The 12,405-nt window shown below is 38.4% G+C and overlaps 1 long non-coding RNA gene across 1 annotated transcript in view; it reads right to left on the bottom strand.

Moving 5' to 3' along the window:
• LOC142361620 (uncharacterized) overlaps nucleotides 1-9,559 on the bottom strand; it is a 144,065-nt gene extending 134,506 nt beyond the window's left edge. Inside the window, exons 1-2 of the long non-coding RNA XR_012764263.1 lie at nucleotides 9,392-9,559; nucleotides 6,658-6,725 (exon numbers count right to left, since the gene is read on the bottom strand). This is a non-coding gene — a long non-coding RNA (uncharacterized LOC142361620). The remainder of the gene's footprint in view (nucleotides 1-6,657; nucleotides 6,726-9,391) is intronic.
• Between the last annotated feature and the right edge of the window lie 2,846 nt (nucleotides 9,560-12,405).

Genomic DNA, 12,405 nt, shown 5'->3' with positions numbered 1-12,405 from the left:
TATTAGTAGGCTACCCTTTGTCATGCTAAAAATCACTACACACAAGAGAAACAAAAGTTATAGTAAAACAAAGCTACTGAATTTAAGGATTGAATTTAAGTTTCAGAATTTTTTATTGCCTTGTATCTCCTTAATGAACTGTAATTTCCTCTTTTAACAAAGTGAAGCATATAAAGTGCGTATTTGACAGCTAGCTGTTAGTTTCAGACAAGAATCTATAAAACTGCAGCCTGAGCTACATTTCGGTTGGACTGAAAATATCTCAATTCACTGTAGTAAGTAGTAGACTATAGCAATATTTTCTTAGAGCCATATTCTGTTCTCTGGTGAATTAATACACATATGGATCAAAAGTTAAGAGGCTGTTCTTTCTTCCTACTGCAGATTGCCTGAGCGAATTCAATCCTAGTATTCAAGAATGTTAAGCAGCCTCCTGAACCAGTTGCACCAAAAATATGGGCTAAAATATGAAAATTCATCAATATCTTCCCTTTTACTTCCTTGTTGAGTATATACTTAACATAATTTGCACCACTTCATGAAAATGACTCATAAATACTGTTTTCTTCACAAATCAATTGTTTCTAAACTGAGCAGTTATTTTTAGATGTTAGGAAAACTTTAAAAGTGCAAATTTAGATCTCCCACTTGCAGAAGCTTTTGTTTTCTTTTCATGTGTGTAGTAGTTAACTTTCCAAAGATGTGAATCTGACTAAGACACAGCATTCTATTTTAAACTTAATTTTAAAATATCAATGCTTTTTATACCAAAGAAGCCTTGGACCCCTTCATAAACTAGTTGAACATTAGAGATGTGGAGCCCAAGTGCTGATGTTCACATATGGTTTCAAAAATTTACCACACATTCTGAATGTTTGGGGACAAACTTGACAAATATGTGCTCGTAGACTGAAATTTCCAAAACTGGTCTTATTGAAATTAGATTACACGTAAGGTTGGGCAATTTTACAGCATTTCTAGAACATTAAGAATTGATAATCTTGTCATACTAACTGTTCTCACCATGTCTCGCCTATCTAGTTCAGAAGGAAACAGTCTTATCACTTTTTGGAATGTTACATCACAATGTCCTGTTCTAATTCAACTCTAAATACATTTTAGCAAAGCTGTTTCTCAGTATCTCTTCATGGTTAATACCCTTGGAAAGAGCATGCTGGGACAGACAGAGTTATCCTTTTGGTTGAATCTTAACACTCCATTGGTGACTGATCAACTGTCTCCCTATTGATACAGCAGTGTGAGATCTTGGCAGCCATCTAGTCCTCATGAAAAAATTGAAAAATGTTTTAGCTAAGCTGTAGAGAAAAGTTAGGCTTCTACAGAAGCATCCTGATGGCAAGAGAGAAGTTAATTTACATGTCATTTTCAGGCCAATGATCTGCAGAACATAATCGTACAAGGAGTGGTTAGCTTCTGAACTTGCTAGGCCAGAGGAAAAAGGGTAAATGAGTCTACACTGAACTGAAAAGGGTAAATTTGTAGACATTAAATTAGCCTGAAAAGAAACAAGCAGTAACCTGGCAAACCAGAAAAGAGGACAAAAAACCTTCGACAAACTTTGACATTTGTTCATATTAGGAAAGGCTACTAGCTGTCACTGTCTCTTCCACACAAATTCATTTTTTTTTCTTGCAAATTGTTCCAAACATCCACTAACACCAGGAATACCTGTTATATTGCTCTCCCTGTTGCAGAACATTAAATATTCTTGCTTAATGAGCAAATCTAACAAACGATATTCACATAGTTTTTCCCAGTGTCTTTGATAAGTCTATTTACAAGCACAAGAACTACTTTTAGGAGGAAAAATGGTGGGACAATGCTTACAAGTTGAAGAAATAATACACTGCATTTCACAAAAAAGAGGTGGTCACATAACTACCTACTAGATTATAATGTATATGAGTAAGAGCATATATATTAACACATTGAGAGCATATGTGAGGTTGTGCATTCAGTCTTAACTTACAGGTTTCCCTACTGAGGTCATTGCAATGTACAAAAATAATGTTGACTAAATGTGGGGATTTTTTCACTTAAGTATCATTCCTCATGAAATTTCAGGTCCAGAAAAAAAACTGATAGACTTCTGTAGAAAAGCTTGGGGCACATAGAAAAAAACTGGTTTTTTTCAATGTACAAAAATGGAGTTCAGTTAGAGTGCAGTAACTCTTGTTTTACTCAGAAGATATTCTTCTCTTTCTTGCTATTCTCAGCTGTTGCTAGGCCTTTTAAAATTCATGGTGACCCTAAACTTCCCTTGCCTTTCATTTCTGGATTAAGAAGTTCTCTTATGCCCTAAAGTGGGAATGCTTTAAATGCTGCAAATTATCACTCTAGTAAAAAAGCTCAGTATTTAACTTTGAATATATTAGCATTACTTCCGCATTCATGACAACCACAATCAAATGCATTCAGCACTGCTTACACTTGTAGCTTTGTTGTGTTGTTTTTGGCTGGAATACAGTTAAATTTCTTCATAGCAGCTAGTATGGGACTATGTTTTGGATTTGTGCTGAAAACTGTGTTGATAATAAAGGGATGTTTTAGTTGTTGCTGAGCAGTGCTTGCACAAGAGTCAAGGCCTTTTCTGTTTCTCACCGTGCCCTGTCAGTGTGTAGGCTGGGGGGGCACAAGGGGGTGGGAGGGGACACAGTCAGGACAGCTGACCCCAGCTGACCAAAGGGATATTCCATACCATATGACATCATACTCAGCACATAAAGTGGGGGGAAGCAGGAAGGAAGGAGGGGACACATTCAGAGTTATGGCATCTGTCTTCCCAAGTAACTGTTACACATGATGGAGCCCTGCTTTCCTGGAGATGCCTGAACACCTGCCTGCTGATGGGAAGTAGTGAGTGAATTCCTTGTTTTGCTTTGCTTGTGTGCACAGCTTTTGCTTTAGCTATTAAACTATCTTTATCTCACCCCGTGAATTTTCTCACTTTTACCCTTCCAATTCTTTCCCCCATCCCACTGGGGGGGAGTGAGCAAGTGGCTGTGTGGTGCTTAGTTGCTGGCTGGGATTAAACCACAACACTGTGTGAAGGTACTGAGCCAGTGGGTTTTGGAGATTTCTCATCTTTATCCTAGACCAGGACAGTACTAAAAAATTATACTGATGTAACTCTGATCAGAAAGTGAAACTCTGCATTGTTCATGGAGAAAAGACAGATAGTTTAAAATCAAAACTAAGAAAGGCCAAACCGAAGACATACTTTGGAAGAATGGCTACTCTTATGCTGCAGACACTATCCATTTGCTACACAAACAAGTCAGAGCCTCTGGTATGCTCCAGGCACTTCAGAGTGCTCTGCCACATTTGTACAAGCTTAAGTATGAGCTCATAATCCAAACATTATGAACAAGTCACTGAACTATGGATGTTGTCTATCTGGACTTCTGTAGGGCCTTTGACACAGTCCCCCACAACATCCTCCTCTTTAAATTGGAGAAATATGAATTTAATGGGTGGACTGTTTGGTGGATGAGGAATTGGTAGTGTCAATGGCTCTGCCCAGAGAGCTGAGGAGGGTAGTGTCAATAGCTCTGCCCAGAGAGCTGGTAGATGCTCCATCCCTGGAAACATTCAAGGTCAGGGGCTCTAAGCAACCTGATCTAGTTGAAGACATCCCTGCTCACTGCATCTGTGTTGGACTAGATGGGTCTTGAAAGGTCCCTTCCAACCCAAAACATTCTATTATTCGATGCAATGTTAAGAGCCAGAGCTCATGAATATGTATTAATTATCAAATTCAGTGTCTTCCACTGTAGAATAATTCCCTTTGACGATATTTTGACTACAACAGAGATTTAAAGAGATTCAGCCACTTATTCTGGGACACTGTTCTGAAATACTGTAAACCTATCACTATTGGACAGACTGTACTGCTACTTAGCCAGAATTTCCTCTTTCTTAGCTGCATGTCATTAATAGATACAGTTATGGTTACACAACATTGAAAAATTGTGCCATCTCCTGCAGGTAAGAACTGACTTAAGTTTTTAATTAACCTAAATTGTAATCAGAAAAAGCAGCCTTCAGGTGATCAATTAGTAATATTTTGTTCACACATTTGAGTGCTCTAATGATGTATACAAAACCCTTCATATAAAATTGTGACATTAAGACTTACCTTCTTTGTCATTTAACAAAGACTGCCTCTGGACAAACTGATTTCCCCTATTATTTTATACTTCACATTCTAGTCAAAACTAATAGTTTCAGAGAGTAAATCACTTTATAAATGGAACCAGTGCAAGGTGGGAAACCAAACCATGACTCTATTAATAATTATCCAATTATTCCAAAAAAGAAAGAAAAGGCAAATTATGTAAGTTTATGAAGTTTCATGAAGATGCAGAAGAATACACACAGTCTTTGAGGGTCATCAAATACTACACAAAGGCCCTATCCATTGTACTTCGTAATCCGTCTTAGCATACTCCTCCTATCATCCTGTTTCTAGAATTCCTTAACGTAAAAAAATGTCTCATTGTTGAACAAGCACTGGCCACCTCTTTTGAGATGGTCAGTATCTCAGGACAGACAACTGTGCCTGTGGGCCTAGAAAGCAGTTTGCTAATAATGACACCACTTTGAACAAAATAATACTGGTGCTTGCGACCTAAACAGCCACCAGCAAGCACAATGAGTGGTGCAGTGGATAGATGTTGGATGAATTAGCATGTAAACCCATATAGATAACGAGGAGCTACCTTTTAGGGCCCAAGGCATTGGTTGCACATTTGTACAAGCTCTCACTACATCAGAGAAATAGCTTCAGGCAACTCAAGTAGAGCAAAATTTAACATCTTTTCTGGAGTCCTGTAGGTATGCCTGAACATTGACCTACCAAGTTCCAATCTAGTTCATCCCTTCTCTTCCATGAAGTGTGACAGATAAAATTTTTATTTTATACACGTACCTCCTCATAGAAGCCAATAAAATGGAAATACGGAAAGTTAGCAACAAGCTACAGCTGCTAGGATCTTGAGATTCCTGTTAATACAAGTGGTAATTGTATGTGCATCATCACATCTGAAATTCTTGTAATTTAATTTACAAATCTATATACAAATGTTCCAACTCACTTAATGGTTCCAGTTCTAGCCACTGCTGTTTGGTGGTTTTACTATTAAAGACTCCTGCTATAGTTGAGAACACTAGAAAGTAGTGGCTGAGTCAGAGCTAAGAAGGAAAATCTTGGTCACTCATACTGTTATTTTAATAACTTACAATTTTTGGGGTTTTTTTTTCAGACAAGAATGCAAAATGAAGAATATTAACTAGGACCAAGCAAATCATACGATTAGCTATTAACAAGCATATCAGAAATGCATCTTTGAAAGCGTAAAATTTAATGATTGGTCTAGGGCACTTACTAAATTAAAAAATATTTGAAGTACAATGAAATTTCAAAGTAGACAAGGTATACAGCTTTTACAGAGTATCTGACTTATTTTTCATTTAATTTGTGCCATGATTTTCCCTTAGATATGTTATACATATTAACACAAAGATAGAGCTGATTTATCTTGCTTTGACTATAGCTTTTATCCGTTCACTGATAAAGTGAATTTCACACAGATTTACAGTAGATAAATACAAAATAGTATCAACTGAAACAAGCCTTCAGATGTTCTCAAATTGTTCTAACAACTTGAAGTGCCAGTGCCCTACAAAGAAATGCTTACTCCAACAGTTAATAGAGGACAAAAATAAGTATTTAGGTCAGTTTTTTCTTCATAAATCAGTGAAAGCCTGCCTTATCAATTACTTCTTCCTGGCACAAGCTTTAAGTGGGAATTGTACCAGGTCACACCAAGACTGATTTCAGTCCTACTCAGGTGTATGAAGAGAAAACAGAAAAGAAGCAGAAAAGAACTTGTGCTCCCACACCACAGATGATGGATAAGCAGTACCAGCATGCAATCTGAAATAAGGTTAATGTCAACAGTCTGCTTTACTGGAATTATCCTAACACTCTGTTCAGACAGATTTGTATCAAAATTTTCTCTGCCCTTAGCTTCCATAGAATTAAGTTGGATATTCCACATTCCATGCATCCACTTCCTCCAGAGCCAAACTCCTCTCCTGCTTACTGTAATACTTCTCCTTTCCTAAGACCTTCTTGTCTCATTCATTGTAAATCTTCCCCTGCATTCTTTCTGAAGAGGTCTGTAAAATTCTGTTCTTGCTCAACTTTGAGCCCTGAAAATTAACCCCAGGAAAACTCAGAATAGTAAGACCAAAAGGAACTTGGAAACGTACAGTGAGCTTAGAGGTTCACATGCAGGTTAGTCAGTCCCAGAGAGTTACATGAAAGGCCATCATGGATTCTCTGTGTGATACTGGCCATTCTTCTAGGCAACCACTTTGGAATGAATTACAATATCGTCCAAAATGCTACAAGAGTTTAATGCTTTAAAAAAAAAAAAAAAGAAAAAAAGGAGACACTAGGATTCTGATTGCTCTAACACCAGTTTATCCTAATGGAAGGGAGTATATTCTTTTGAGTCATCCATGACCAATTTCTCTCAGCATCAACTGGTGTGATTACGGCAGCTTCTTTGTTCAATAAATGACAATGCAAAAGGGATGCTGACATATGAGCTCTGTTCTAGTTTGTACCTTTGAAGCATACGCTGAAGTAGGAGAGAAGTGTCGGGGGAGATTTCAGTGAGGAACTTCCCAGCGACCTAGGAAAAGGAGGATGACAATTGTCAGTCTTGGCCAGAAAAGGAAAATTTTGCTTTCCAGGGACCTCAGCTTTGCTAGGATGTATTACTACACCGAGATAAATTGCTTGAAGCATATGCCAGCAGTAAAGAAAGAGGTGTCTGTGGTAGAAGAAAAGAAAAATACAACTGGGGAAGAAAGAACTCTCTACAAAGGCGCACATCATGCACTCCAATATTCACAGTCAGTCCTGGTTTTCTAAATCACATAAGCCAACAGAATGACAGAACGGTTTGTAATACGTGGGTAATATTTTAGTAATTATTAATAATTAGTATTTGAACTAAAACAAAATTTTCCTAATAAACTTTAATTGAAATAATGTAACAATATAGAAGAGTGAAAGGCAAGCATGCTGACATGATTTTGTTTCATGCTCTGATAATATCAAGTATAACCTGTAATTCAAAAGCAGTAACAGTTAAACTCGGAGTAAATATTTTTTACTCTTGTTTTTAGCCAACTTTGAATAACCAAATGTCTCCATGACAGAAAGTGCTTTAGAAGAAAACAGTGCTAATAGGTGCTCTAAATAATAATAATTTAAAAAATTGCAAAAATTTCTTCCAGCAGTGGGTAATTCTCCCCCATATTTTAAGCCAGGTTTTTTACTCATTTATGACTGTATAAAAACGTTTTGTTATCACTGAATTCTCTGTTAGATGCCATGGAACCACTTCAGATTTAGAAAAACAACATTTATCCTTTGACGGTCTTCCCTCTGCGGATAACACCTATCCCAATTACCTTTGCTTATACATACTAAAGCCTATATACCTACCATATGGTTTTAGCCCTAGAGTTTGGCCTGCTGAGCTCTTTGACCCATTGTCACTGTGTCCACTGCTCTCAGCTCAGAGATCACTATTCCTCAGCTGGGACCATAGCTGGACTGAGGAGATCCTCCCTGTTCTTTGGGAAGTAAGCTGTAACTGACTGCTGCCAGCTACCAGCACCTCCCTTCACCAGATCTGGTTGAAGCAACAACAAACAGTTGGTTAGGGGCATCACTTCTCAGCAACAATGCACTTGCTGTTCACCTCTAACCTGAGAACCTGAAAGCATCTCAAAATGTGGGTTAGGGATCACTACAGCCACAGGTAAGGATTTAACAGTTTTACTATGGAAAAATAGAACAGAATAGAATCATAGACTAGAAACATTAAGGCTGGAAAAGACCTCTAAGATCATGAAGTCCAACGATCAACCAACCCAACACCACCATACCTGCTAAACCATGTTCTGAAGTGCAACCAAAGCTCAAACTATGATCCAGGCTTAAAATGCTATAAAACCATACTCTTGACACAGTACTCATCTCCTTGTCTGCTTGATATCCTTTTCCTTCTCTCTCTGCTCCTATGTAATTCAATGACAGAAAGACAGCGCAGCTTTTTCCAAATGCTGAACAAAGTAGTGGTCATGTATTCAACTTGTTGCAGGTCCTTAAAACAGCTTTATCAGTTTTGAATACTGATAAGGACTGCCATCTGGCTGAGAGCAAGAGTGGCTATTGTATGTATAATGCACTGCGTAATTAAGAAGACAATAATAAACAGGTCCCTGATCATACAGAGCAAAATTTGGTGAGGCCATGAAGTTACTGTGCCCAAATGTGCATCTCTCTGCATTATAAGATTTCCTTAGTTGTACTGTATACCAAGGGCCATGCACTACTGGCATAAAGTGTTCTCAGTCCCTTATGTTCATTCCTGCCATTTCCTAAGCACTGACCAAGGATTGATCAGGCTAAAACAAACACATATTAAACATGATATAATTATCTATACATCTTTAACTTATCTGACACATGCAGCCTCTACAGGTCCCACAAATAGATTTTTTCAGCATGATCAGGAGTGGCACTGTGTCATGGTTTAAGCCAGCAGCTGTCAACTAAGGCCTAGACATCCGCTCGCTCATCCCTCCCTTTCTCCCCCAGCGGGAAGACTTTTTACAAAAGGTAAAATTCATGGGTTGAGATAAAGACAGTTTAATAAGACAACAAAGTAAATACTAATAACTAATACTAGTGATAATAATGAATATGGAAAACAAGCTATATATAACATAACTTTCTCACTGTCTGATAACCGATTTGCAGCCAGTCACTGAGCTGTGATCACAGAACGTGGAAAACTGCAAATTTTGCTAAACTCCAAAAAAAGACCAAACTCCCGGAATAGTTCAAACTCCCAGCCATGAGAGGATCCGAACTCATGGAAAAGAGAAGAGCAGATTCCTCCCCCCAGGTCAACCCCCACTAATAAACTTAGTGTAACGTCTATGGTATGGAACATTTCCATTGGCCAGCTTGGGCTAGCTGTCTGGTTGTACTCCCTCCCAGCTCCTGCACACCTGCTGAACAGGGGAGACTGGAAAAAGTCCTGGATTTCTTAGCAACAACTAAAACCGTCAGTGTTATTAACATTCTCATACTAAACACAAAACACAGCAGTTATTGGGAAGAAAATTAATTCCATCCCACCTGAAACCAGTACACACTACAAAGCAAGTGGAGCAGGAATTTCTTAGAGCAGGCAGGACACCTGGCCTGAAGCAGTTGTCAAGTATTGTAGAGACAGTACATGAGAGGATAGGAAGAGACCTCTGTCTCTCAACTTACGCTTTTCTGGTGCTTTCTTTTGATGAGCTCTTTCCTTCTCTTCTGGTTATTCACTGCACAGATTACATCATTCAATCTGCACCATGTTTTAATGTAATCCTTAAACTTGTCTTTTGAGAATAGAGGAAAAAAAAATGCTAACTGCTAAGAAGTAACACAGCTATTCCATAGCCACATAATTTATTGGCAGAACAGGCTGTCCCTCAATGCCACACCACCACCAGTCTATGAATTAGTTTGAGACAGGCTTATCCCAATTTCCACTTTTAGAGCTGTTCCACTGTGTATGCTGAATACTAATTAGAGCAGGAACTTCAACAATGGTATGCAGACAGGCAAGCACCAAAACCACAGCTTCTAAGTCTGCCTCTCTCAACAGCTGAGAAACCTTTCATGCATAACAGCTGATTCTTAGACAATGATCAGGGTTTAAAAAATGAGAATTTCTGATAAAGCCAGTTAAACCAGAATTCCTGACCAGATCTGACACACAACCTACATTTCTCTAGGGATCTGAAATATCCAGTAGCGCTTTTTTTGTAATGCCTAATGCAATTTCAAAGAGTCTGATTAAATGAGGCAGAAACTAGATACATGACCCTGATTTAGAGTTTACAGAGTACATTTCAGCAAGATCTCACACAATTCTATTTTAACAAGTTAATTAATTTCCAGTAAATAAAGTATTGTAAAGATGCAGGTTCTAAAGAGGAAGTGTAATAGAGTTTCTTTTTAATAGCGAAATACGTATTTATTAAAGGAACCAACTTACTATAACAGACAACTTAGGGAACACATCATCATGTAAGGGGAAGTTAAAATGGTTTAAAACTTGTGCTCCATTGAAGAATTATTATAAGCTGTTATTAAAAATTGCTATATGAAAGTGGAGAATATACAGATTCAGAATTACTCTTGCTAACATCAATGCAAATGGACTTTGTTTCCCTTCGCACAGACTGTAACCTCCAGCTATCTCTCTGGATGCTTAGGGATATTAATCAAATCTAAACCATCTAACTTTACAATATTAGAATAATATTTTATCAAGGTGTAATATCACATTAGTCAACTAAATAATATATAATATTAATATTTTATGTAAGTTTATGAAAACAAAACATCTCTGGATGTTTAGTGTTGTTAGAGCTAATTAAACACCCTGGACAATGGCTCTATGTATTCACAGATAAGACCAAATCCTGCTTGATAAGAAAGCAATTGTGATAAAATGCTACGTCTATGTCTTTCCAAAAGACCAAATAATGAAAATAAAAAGACTGAAAACAAAACATACCCATGAAGCTCTCTCTAGAGGAGAGAACAGAAGGCAGAAAAAGGCTCATACCATGGATTCAGTCTCTGCTTTTAAGACATTTGGCTATGAATCCTCCAACATTATTACATTTTTAAGATCTAATACAGTTTTTAAGGAACACTTCAGGCTGTCTTTCGCTTGTCATCTTCAGCACAGAGCAAACATAACTCTTTATGGAACGGCACATGCATGCTGAGCTTGCTTTTTTGAGTGAGAAGAGTTTGGCCATGTTCCATGTACTTTGGCTCTTCCGCATAGAAACATTTCAATCCCATAACACGTGAGGAAATCACATTTCAGTGCCAAAAGGGTCCTGGAATAGGGCTGGCAGTTACTGTAGGAAATCGAGTTATCTCGTGGTGGCAAAAGTACAAACAAAGCAGAAGTCCCTGGTTTTGTTTCCATTTGCCACTGAAGGTAAACAGATGACGTATTGATAATTGTCTGAAAAATTAATACCTGGCTTACCTCAGTTACAGACACTGGAGACATCTCTCTGCTACACTGCCATCAGATCTGCAACCATAAAGTGAATATGTATTCTGTCTCTTTTGTACAATTTACTCTGCACCCAGTTATGATATGGTTTGATACCACGTCTGCTCCCTCCCCAATTCCCTTTCTCTGTTCCTCTTGCTCACTCTTTTCTCTATCTTTTGTTTGCTTCTTTGAAGTTCTCTCTGGCATTTTTCTTGAAAGGAAAAAATAATTACTACATCTACCACAGTTTTTACGAGAAATTCTGCGTATTTAATCTTAACAGGCTTGTGGGACTCCATAAAGTGTATCAACTGTGGTAAGGTTCTTCAAAGGTAAAAAAGCATTTAGAAATGTGTGATTCTGTGATTCTGTGAAATTGAAACATCATTTGAATATATGTCCTACACTGTAATTAAAGATTTTCTGAACTTACAAGAGCAGCTAGGAGTCTGTGATCACAGAAGGCCTGAAGGTCAAAGAAAGCGTACCCACCCTGATCAGCAAGACTGGCAAACTGGTAATAATGGACAAGGAGAAGGCTGAGGTACTCAACAACTTTTTTGCTTCAGTCTTCACTGGAAATCTCTCTTCCCACACCTCTTGAGTGGATGGACCTCAAAGCCAGGACTGGAGGAGCAAAGTCACTACCACTGTGAGAAAAGATCAGGTATGTGACCACCTGAGGAACCTGAACATACATAAGTCTATGGGATCTGACGAGATGCATCCCAGAGACCTGAGGGAATTGGCTAATGTAGTTTCCAAGACACTCTCCATAATATCTGAAAAGTCATGGCAGTCAGGTGAAGTCCCTGGTGACTAGAAGGGAAACACTGCACTCATTTTTAAAAAGGGTAGAAAAGAGGGCCCTGGGAACTGCCAACCTGTCAGCCTCACGTCTGTGCCTGGCAAGATCATGGAACAGATCCTCCTAGAAGCTATGCTAAAGCACATGGAGAACAGGGAGGTGATTCAAGACAGCCAACATGGCTTCACCAAGGGCAAGTCCTGCCTGGCCATCCTAGTAGCCTTCCATGATGCAGTGACTACATCAGTCGGCAAGGGAAGGGCTAGGGATGTCTTCTATCTGGACTTCTGTAAGACTTTTGACACTGTTCCCCACAACATCCTTCTCTCTAAATTGGAGAGATATAGATTTGATGGGTGGACTGTTTGGTGGATGAGGAATTGGTTGGATGGTCGCATGAAGAGGGTA

The sequence above is a fragment of the Opisthocomus hoazin genome, chromosome 6, assembly GCF_030867145.1.
Source record: "Opisthocomus hoazin isolate bOpiHoa1 chromosome 6, bOpiHoa1.hap1, whole genome shotgun sequence".
Classification (NCBI taxonomy): Eukaryota; Metazoa; Chordata; class Aves; order Opisthocomiformes; family Opisthocomidae; genus Opisthocomus; species Opisthocomus hoazin.
This window is presented reverse-complemented; position numbering and strand designations above follow the sequence as displayed.